We start from the raw sequence: 10,262 nt of genomic DNA on the forward strand, positions 1-10,262 counted from the left end.
CGTGTGTGCCTCGCAGTCTCAGTTACTGTCTCGGTCCTGCTCTCTGCATCCCGACAGCTGGATCTGGGGGCCCAGTGCCCACGGGCACCCTGCAAACCTCTGCTCCTTTCCCCTCCTTACGTTATCGGGTGAAATAACCCCAAGAACAGCCCCCTTGGTGATGCCAGCTCCCACGAGGCCAGTCCAGAGGGGACGCCGGCCGCGGCCACCGCGTGTCCGTCTAAGGGCTCTTGGGAGGGGCAGCTGGGGGGCTGGGGTGCCCCATGGCAGGGCAGTGAGCAGGACCACCTGGCCGCTTCCGGGTCGTGTGGCGACCAGAGCTGCGGTCCCTGCAGTGCTGGACCAGGCCCTGGGCGCCCGGCTCTCCTCCCCGTCGTCCACGCGTCTGTGTTGTGACGGCCACGGTCGCCCTCCCGCTTGCTCACTGAGCTGATTCACGGAACAACCCTGCCTCCGCCAGCCGAGCGCCCAGGGCCTCCCAGCAGGAGACCAGGAGGGCGCGGGCCGCGGAGCAGCGGTTCCCTGGCCCTCCGTGCAGCACAGGGGAGGGGGCGGAGCTCAGGGCGGAGGGGCGGAGCCGGGGAGGGACTGGGAGAGGGCGGGGCCTAGGGGGAGGGACGGGGAGGGGGCCGAGCCCAAGGGGGAGGGGCTAGGGAGAGCCCCGACACAGCCGGGCAGGGAGGTGTGACGCTCCCAGAGTCAGAGACGTGCCCCCCTGCCGCCCACCGTCTGACCCAGGCTGCCGCCCGGGTTTAAGGATGGGAGGAGGGGAGGATCAGGTGACGTTGCTCCTCTCCTGAGTGACAGCAGCCCTGGGACGGCAGGTGTCATCTGAGAATGTCCCAGCCCCAGGTCCTCCCTGTGAGAGCAGAGACCCCACCACCTCATAACCCAGCCACCTTGCACACCGGGCACAGGTCCTGTCAAGTACAAAGTGCCTGGTCGGCGTGCCAAGGACCCGCCACACTTGGAGGAAGCCAGCGACTCTGGGGAGGCCAGTTCTTGTACTTTTCCAAGCCAACCACCTTCCTATAAACACCGAGGCCTGAAACAGACGGGGCAGGAGTGCAGGAGCAGGTCTGCCAGGCCCGAGCACAGGGTCAGCCCTCTGCCGGAGGTGGGGGGGCGGTGGGCAGGCAGCCCCAGCCACGCCCACGACGGTGCACAAGCAGCCCCGGGGGGTCAGGTGGCTGAGGCCTGGGGGACACAGGCCTGCCCCTTGTCCGCACGGCTGGTGCTCAGCCCCTTGTTGAGAGCAGAACGGCGCAGAAAGGTCTGGCTGACTTAGGCTCTTGGGCAGTTACTGCTTCGAGAAGAAAGGCCCTGCTGGGAGGAGGGCAGGGTGCCATCAGCAGTCCCTGTGGGGCAGACCAGTCCTGGCTACCCTGGGGCTGGGGTCAGGCGGCGGGTGACCAGGTCCTGCCCTGGGAAGCAGCCGGCAGGCCGCCACCCGCCTTGTCCTGCTGCGAAGCACACTGAGGTCCCAGGGGCCCGTCCTCCGGGTCTTGGGGGCCCAGGGTCTCCTGAAAGTCAGGCTGACCTCTCCTATCCCCTGAAGGGAATGGTGCCGGACGATGTCCAGCAGGATGAGCACAGATGACAGCTGCTCTTGGAAGAGCCGCATAAGGCTCCGCCAGCGCCTGCTGCCCCCAGCCCCGCCGGCACCGGGCCCAACCCAGGGCCAGCCCCGAGGCCCCTGCTCTGCCTAACCACACCCAGGTCAGGGGCCTTTGCGCCCTGTATCACCGGGATCCTGGGCTCGGGAAAACCCTTGGAAATCCAGAAGGAAGGAGCTGGTCTCGGTCACGGTAAGCGGGGGCAACTTGGGGAGCCTTCTCTTGTCAACAAGCAGCTGGCCCCCACAGCCACCCCACCCCAGGTGAGACCAAGCCCCCGGCATGGGTGGAGCCTTCCTATGGGCGCCCTCCGCCAGCCTATCTCTGGGGGGACAGGCCGAGCACGCCCCTCCCCGGGGCTTGTGGGGGGTGGGGGTGGGGGTGGGGTGGGGAGGGGGGTGGACGGGTGGGGTAGGGGAGTGGGGCTAGGTTCCCGGAAACAGGGTTCAGGGCCGCTTCAGGGCCCAGATCCCTGCTGACAGTGTCCTAGAAAAGCCCCCTCTGTTTTCAGGGAGACTGGCAGGTGGAGGCAGGGACAGTGGCCCTCGAACCCCAGGCCACCTCCTGTACCCCCGCGCTCGCCTCAGCCCCCACGCCACAGAGCCTGCCAGCCCCCACCGCCTCCTGTACCCTTGCACTCACCTCAGCCCCCACGCCGCCTGCCTCCGACCTGAAGGAGACAGAGGCTCGGCGCGGCCAGGGGAGCCCCGGAGGGCCCTCGCTTGGCGCTTGGCGACTTGCTGCCTGAGTCATTCTGTAGCCTTGCTCATCGCTCACTCCTCACTCCCCCAGCACCCATGGACAAACCTCCAAGACCACCCGACCTCCTGGCCCGCAGGTACCCCGCACCCCACGTCTCCCTCTAGATGCTTCTGGGGGTAACAAGAGACAGGAAACTGCCTAGAACCTAGGTGCCCCTCCTGCAGGACGGCCTGTGCCCTCTCAGAGTCTAGCCCTCAGGAGCAGGCTCCGGAAAACCGCATTTCAGGCCACTCTGGATGGAGGGTGGGGACCGGGGTACAGGGGACGGAGCGGAGGCCCGGCTGAGAGGAGACAGAGGGGGAGTGGAGGGCAGGGGGCCCGGGGGTCCGCCGGGCTCCTCCCGAAGGACCGCAGGGCAGGCGGCGCAAGGGGTGCTGTGCGCGGAGCCGGCCGACCCACCTCTACATCAGAGCCGGCCCGACACGTCTCCACAGCAGAGCCGGCCCGATCCGCCTCTACAGTAGGCCTGCGGGCGGTCCCGAGGCTTCGGCTCTGGACCCAGCTAGTCGCAGCGGAGGCGACAGCCATCGGCCAGGTCCAGGCCGGGGCGCAGGTAGGGACGCCTCTCGCCCCCTGGCACGCTCACCTGCGGGGGTGGGAGTCCAGGTCCAGGCAGGGCTCGCGGGTCCGGGTCGGGGTCCGGGTGGGGGTCTGGGTCCGTATCCGGGTCAGGGTTCGGGTTCAGGTCTGGGTCCGGGTCTGGGTCCGGGTGTGGGTCACTGTCCGGGTCCGGGTCGGGGTCCGGGTCTGGATCTGGGTCCGGGTCGGGGGGCTGAGGGTCGGGTCCTGGCAGCAGCGTGAACTTGGCCGCCGCTGGGCTGCGGTCGGGGTGGAACCCGCAGGGGACGGCGGTTGGGGGCGACCCTGGGGGAGGGGCCTGGGCTCGGGAGGGGCAGGCGCCGCCCGCCCCGCCCGCCTCGCCCGCCTTCTCCTCCGCCGCCCCGCCGCCCCGCCCTTGCCCGCCCACTGCGCCCACCTTCCTGAGGCTGCACAGTCCAGGTTGTGGCCCTTTCCCAGGGTCGCAGCTGCACGGGTCGGAGGTCTTTGGTGCCCCTCTCCCGGGATCACACGGGCCCAGGCCCACCGGGGGACCTAGTGGAAGGGTCCCGCCTGACCTCGGCTGGTACTGGAGGCGCAGCGGAGAGCGCGGAGCCGCGCGGAGGAGGTGCGGGGAGCCTGGCTCCGTCGGGGGAGGCTCGAGGCGGAATGCCCCCCGCCTGGCGATGCAAGCGACTCCGTGCTCTGGGCACCGCTCTGGGGCCCGCAGGAAGGTGGGGGGAGGGGGGTCGTGATCCGGAGAGAGGCGGGTGAGGGCCCTGTGAGTGCGCACCCCGAACCCCCGTCACCAGGTCCCAGCCTCGCTTCTCTGCAGCTCGAGTGGGCTTCCAGTATTTCAGTTACTCTCATTCTTACCGAGTCCCCCAGTCAGAGCGTAAGCTCCACGGGGCGTGGCGGGGGGCGGGTATTTCTGTTTGCTGTTCAAACAGCTGGGGGAGTGGCTGGCATCTTCCTGTTTGTTCAGCCTCAGGGCCACGTGCGAACCGACCACTGGGGTGAAGGTTTCGCCTTCCCTGGGACTCTTCAGTGCTCACTTCAGACCTGGATTATGTATGCCGCAGATTCATTTGCAGTGCGATTTTTTTTTAGGTGTTTGTCTAGGCTTCAACAGTATGTGAAGAGAACTTCCAGATGTTCAAGCTGGATTTAGAAAAGGCAGAGGAACCAGAGATCAAATTGCCAACATCTGTTGAATCACAGTAAGAAAATTCAATAAAAACATCCATTTTTGCTTCATGGACTACGCTAAAGCCTCTGACTGTGTGGATCACAACAAACTGGAAAATTCTTAAAGAGATGGGAATACCAGACCACCTGACCTGCCTCCTGAGAAATCTGTGTGCAGGTCAAGAAGCAACAGTTAGAACTGGACATGAAACAACGGACTGGTACCAAATTGGGAAAGGAGTATGTCAAGGCTGTATATTGTCACTTTGCTTATTTAATTTCTATGCAGAGTACCTCATGGGAAATGCCTGGCTGGATGAAGCACAAGCTGGAATCAAGATTGCTGGGAGAAATATCAATAACCTCAGATATGGAGATGACACCACCCTTATGGCAGAAAGCTAAGAGGAACTAAAGAGCCTCTTGAAGAAAGTGAAAGAGGAGAGTGAAAAGTATGGCTTAAAGCTCAACATTCAGAAAACTAAGATCATGGCATCTGGTCCCGTCACTTCATGGCAATAGATGGGGAAACAATGGAAACAGTGACAGACTTATTTTGGGGGGCTCCAGAATCACTGCAGATGGTGACTGCAGCCATGAAATTCAAAGACGCTTGCTCCTTGGAAGAAAAGCTATGATCAACTAGACAGCATATTAAAAAGCAGAGACATTACTTTGCCAACAAAGGTCTGCCTAGTCAAGGCTATGGTCTTTCCAGTGGTCATGTATGGAGGTGAGAGTTGGATTATAAAGAAAGCTGAGCGCTGAAGAATTGATGCTTTTGAACTGTGGTGTTGGAGAAGACTCTTGAGAGTCCCTTGAACTGCAAGGAGATCCAACCAGTCCATCCTAAAGGAAATCAGTCTTGAATATTCATTGGAAGGACTGATGCTGAAGCTGAAACTTCCATACTTTGGCCACCTGATGGGAAGAACCGATTCATTGGAAAAGACCCTAATGCTGGGAAAGATTGAAGGCAGGAGGAGAAGGGGATGACAGAGGATGAGATGGTTGGATGGCATCACCAACTCAATGGACATGAGTTTGAGCAAGCTACGGGGATTGGTGATGAACAGGGAGGCCTGGTGTGCTGCAGTCCATGGGGTCGCAAAGAGTCGGACACAACTGAGCAACTGGACTGAACTTCCCCTCCCCCACCCCCAACTCTGCCCTGAGAGCCTGCTGGCTGAGGAACTGAACTCCCCCCTGGCCCCCGCCCCCAGCTCTGCCGTGAGAGCCACTGGCCCAGGACAAGCTGTTCTGATGCTGGTTTTCAACTGTGTATTCAGTGATGTGCTTCATTCTGCAAGGCAGGAGCCAGTCTCCCAACTCACAGAGGAGGACTCTGAGGCCAAAGCAGGTCCACACGCTGGGAGGTGGCACTGCTAAGCAAAGAGCAGCCAGGCTTTTCCCCAGCCAGAAACTTGCTGGGTGAATTGATTAGCAAATCATTACAGATTATTCCCTTACAGCTATTTAACTTTAATGTCCTTCAAAACCGTGTGTGTGTGTGTGTGTGTGTGTGTCCACGCTCAGTTGTGTCCAACTCTGTGTGACCCCATGGACTGCAGCCTGCCAGGCTCCTCTGTCCGTGGAATTTGCTAGGCAGGAGTACTGGAGCGGGTGCCGTTGCCTCCTCCAGGGGCCCTTCCCGACCCGGGGCTCGAGCCCGGGCCTCCTGCATGTCCTGCACTGCAGGCAGATTCTTCACCCCGGAGCCCCCGGGGGAGCCCCTTCGAAACAGCCTTACCTCTCGTGCAGCTGGCCAGAGTGAGAACTGGCAGAGAAGGCACTGTGCCACGGCCAAGCATAGAGATCCCGACTTCCGAGGCCCAGACTCTCACTTTCCTGCTGTGTGATCCGAGGCTACTTAATCTCTCTTTGCCTAAAATGGGGGTAATGATAGAACTTAAGGAGGAGTTTGAGGATTAATTGAGTTAATATTTGTGAAACATTCAGAAGTTGCCTGGCATGTCAGGGCTCTGCGAGATTTGGTCTCTGCTTTTTTCTGCCTAACAAAGCAACAGTGCACAGCAACGCAGAGACACTACTGTGCGTGAAATGCGGGCGAGAAGCTGCTCAGGTGGGGTTGGGGGAAGGAGGGGGGCTCAAGGGGGAGGGGACGTTCGTATAATTATGGCTGACTCACACTGTTGTATGGCAGAAATCAACACAGCGCTGGAGAAATTAAACAGAGCAGCGCTGTAAAGCCTGTGCGAAGCCCCAGGCCTTTGGTCTTACAGGGAGGCGCGCTGGTGGTCCCACCTGCAGCAGTGACAGAGCAAAGACCACCTCAGTGGCGTGGCTGCCTGTCACCTGGCGCCACCAGGAGCCTGGGTGAACGTCCAGCTTAGAAACGGCAGCTGTATCAGCACCATCAGATACCAGTGGGTGTCAGCGTTCAAGGGGACAGGCTTCAAAGTGAAATCTAAGTCCGGCGTTCGGTGTCTGCAGTCTGGGGTGACGAAGGTGGAGAGACCATTTCACTGTCTCCGTGGTAAACAAAGACCAACCTCACGCTGGGACCAGCGTCTGGGGTTTCACTGACTTTGGAGAACAAAGGAGATGGAGCCCAGCTGGAAACTCCCCTCTGGGGCTCAGAAGGTCGCTGAAACACATGCCTGGGAACCGGGGTGCTGTGGGGAGCAGACGCCTCGCTGTAGACGCCTGGTCACTACAGGCCAAAACTGCAGGGAGGTCATCCCTTTAGGAGTGGCGCCGGGGGCATGTCCTTGTAGATTGCCTGGCATGTCTCCCTACCCGCCGAGGCTCGTGCCCTCCAGCGGGGAGAAGGCAGGAAACACGCCGAAGTGCGTGACAGGGCGTTGCAGACTGAGGAGGAGAATGGCCGAGTCTGTGCTGGAAAGTCGCTGGGGAGTCTGCTCCTCCTGGTCTGTAAGGGAATTCACACCTCAGTTAATGCTTAAATCTGGCACACTCTTGACTTACAGACTCAGAGCCTCCAGCGGATGGGAAGTCAAGCTAGGAAAGGCCAGAGTGTGAAGACCCACCAACTGATCAGAGTCCAGGAGGAATCAAGGGTGCTGTTCCCCAGCTTCAGGGCCACGTGGACGTGGGCTGCCCCGTGCAGTGAGAAGGCAGGCGGGCGATCTGTTGAGATGGGAGCTAACCGCAGGGCGTGTCGCTCTGAGATGCTTCTTAGAAGCAGGGTCCACCATTCCTTTGGAACTTATTGATATTAGTGAAAACGAAGACTCCATAACACAAGTCAAAATCATACCTTTTTACTCATTTTCATTTGTATCTGTTCTCTACTGATCTGGCATAATATTCTAAATAAAATTAATGTTATAGCAAAGTGATACAGGAACCAAACTTTAATGCACTGAAAATCATTGAATGCACAAGAAATTTCAGTGAAAGGAAAGTGATCATGTTTACAAAATGATACTATCAAGATTGAAATAAAGAGGATGAGATCTCTTGACATTTCATGCCAAGTGTGCCAACAAAGAAAATAATAGAAAAAGAAAAAATGATGCTCTTTCTACCTACATTCAGCCCATCTTTGAAACATAAGAAAATTTAAAAATCAATTTTTTTGTATGTTAGAAGCAATGATAATTGTGAAATAAGGTTTTGAGATACTGAAATAATTTTATGGGCTTTACAGTTTCCCAGACGACTTATGAAATCTGGAAACTGAGTGAACTGATGTTCCACCAGCTCAGAAAGTGCGTCTCCACTGAGTCTGCTGCTGAGTCTGGAGGAAGACACCGACTGGGGTGGGAGGGATGGGGGGAGGGAGGGGGCAAGTCGTGTACAGGAATCTAAATGTTTCAGGCTATTTTCTAAGATTGGATGACTCCCACTGAAGTACTATGACCTATTTGCAGCAGTGATTCATTGGATATATTTCTGAATGATTTTGAATCTCTCGGGACATATACAGCTATCATTTGCTAGTGGAAAGTGTAGCTTCTCAAAATTTACTTAAAATTGCTTGTGATCCACAGTGTCATAAAAACTATCAAATCAAGTGCCATTTTATAAAATGCAATATTGAAGCCAGGAAGTAATGAAATGCGTTTAAAACATTTTCTCAGCCAAAGCAAAGCATATTTCAATAAATATTTTAATATTTATTTTATATTTTTATAAATCTAGTGGCATGGAGTTTCTAAGTATTGTGATTAAAATTTAAATTTTTTATTATTTCAGGTTTAACAAGTGTACAATTATACAAATTGGTTTTGTTATAGTAATTGTTGATAAGTAGTATACTGATATGACAAGATTTACTTGAAAAAGAGTTTTGCCTTTTAAAATTCACACAAAAGGATGAGCTGGTCAATACCCTGAAGCAGACAATAGCATAATCTGAATCAGAATTATCAAAGTGGATGGGCCAAAGATTTAAAATAATTACGTTAAATATATCAAAGCAGATAAAGAAGAGATGTCAATATGATATAAAACCGAGGAACCATAGAAAGGCCTGACCGGAAACCAGCATGGGACATGCAGCTGCTGTGATAACAGCAGGTGAGGAGCGCCGCTGGGGCAGGGAGAGCTGTCCCAGCTCCTGGGGTGGGGAGGGTCCTCCACCAGGCCTCTGCAGCACCAGCTGGGGTCCTGCGGTTCCACTCAGTTCTGGCACCATCTGAGCCGCTGAACAACAGCCTGCAGACAGCGAGGGTAAGAGCTCAGTCCTAGGAGACTCCCCCTGCCCCCACGTCAGACACCAATTCCTCACCTGTGCTTCTGACCCGCAGGATAAACATCTGGGGCTCCAAGGACCCCTGTTCTTGGTTTCTGTTAATTTGCTTGAGTAGCGCAAGGTTTCAGGAAACCGGCTAAACTGGTGTGGCCAGTGAACTCGGGAAAGTCACGAGATTACTGGGTTTATTAAGAAAGGATGTAACTCGGAAAAGCCAGAGGAGAGATGGGCTGGGCTAGGCTGCGGGAGGGGCTTCGTGCGGCCCAGGTGCCCCACCCTCCCAGCGCCTGCATCCAGGGGGTCACCAACCCGGACGCTTCAAATCCGTCCTTCTGGGTTCAGGGAGCTTCATTACACAGGCAGGATTCGTTCAGTCATGGGCCATTGGTGGCTGGACTGGGTCTCCAGCCACTCCTACCTCCGGAACTGAAAGTTCTAACCCTCCAATCACTTGGTTGGTTTCCTGGCAACCAGCCCACATCCTTAGAAGCTTTGCTAAAGTCAAGTTATTTCCAGAACAAAAGACAGCTTTATAGTTTATCACTTAGGGATCTTCAAGAGCTTGAGGAGCTCCGTGCCAGGAACTGGAGACCAAACACATATTTTTCATTATGAATCACAATATCACAGGTAGACACATACAGGATGAAGGAATAAACTAGGAGTCGGGTGAAGACAGACCTCAGGAGTCTGCAGGAAAGAGTAAAGAGATACAAGCTGCTCAAGAAAAGTGGAGATACCAAGGGTAGAATGAGAAGTCTCAAATATACGAATGCCGGGTTAGAGGAACAACAAAAAAAAATTAAAAACAGGTGAACTATTTATTGTTGTTATTCAGTTGCTAAGTCACATCTGATGCTTTGCGACCCCCTGGACCGCAGCGTGCCAGGCTTGCCTGTCTTTCGCAGTCTCCTGGAGTTTGCTCAGATTTATGTTCACTGAGAGACGCCATCCAACCGTCTCATCCTCTGTCACCCCCTCTCCTCCTGCCGTTAGTCTTTCCCAGCATCAGGGTCTTTTCCAATAAGTTGGCTCTTTGCATAAGGAGGCTGAAGCGCTGGAGCTTCAGCTTTAGCATCAGTCCTTCCGATGAATATGAGCTGATTTCCTTTAGGATTGACTGGTTTGATCACCGCAACAGGAAAGCATCAGTTCTTCAATGCTCAGCCTTCTTTATGGTCTGGCTCTCACATTCGTGCAGGATACTGGAGAAACCAGAGCTTTCGAGCAGAGGGTCTCAGGGTAAAGCCAGAGCAGAGCAGGGCCAGAGCTGCTTCCAGCTCCAGGGAGATGGGAGCAGAAGGCGGGGGGCTCCCCACCTAGAGGACGGCTCAGACATCTGGGGTGGGGGTGTGGTGTCTCCTAAGGGGCTGGCAGAACAGCAGGGAGTTCTAAGGACGTGCTGAAAAGGAAGAGGAAGGGGGTGAGCACTCAGGACAGGCAGGTCCCGGGGATCGATTCAGCACACCATCGCTTCT

General features: G+C 56.2%; 1 long non-coding RNA gene across 1 annotated transcript; it reads right to left on the bottom strand.

The window, feature by feature from the left end:
• On the bottom strand, positions 5,860 to 7,837 carry LOC108636787. The gene is made up of 3 exons (XR_001918586.1): positions 7,115 to 7,837; positions 6,652 to 6,996; positions 5,860 to 5,988 (listed from the first exon to the last, which is right to left on the bottom strand). It is a non-coding gene; the product is annotated as an uncharacterized LOC108636787 (long non-coding RNA).

The sequence above is a fragment of the Capra hircus genome, chromosome 9 (genome assembly GCF_001704415.2).
Source record: "Capra hircus breed San Clemente chromosome 9, ASM170441v1, whole genome shotgun sequence".
NCBI classification, from domain to species: Eukaryota; Metazoa; Chordata; class Mammalia; order Artiodactyla; family Bovidae; genus Capra; species Capra hircus.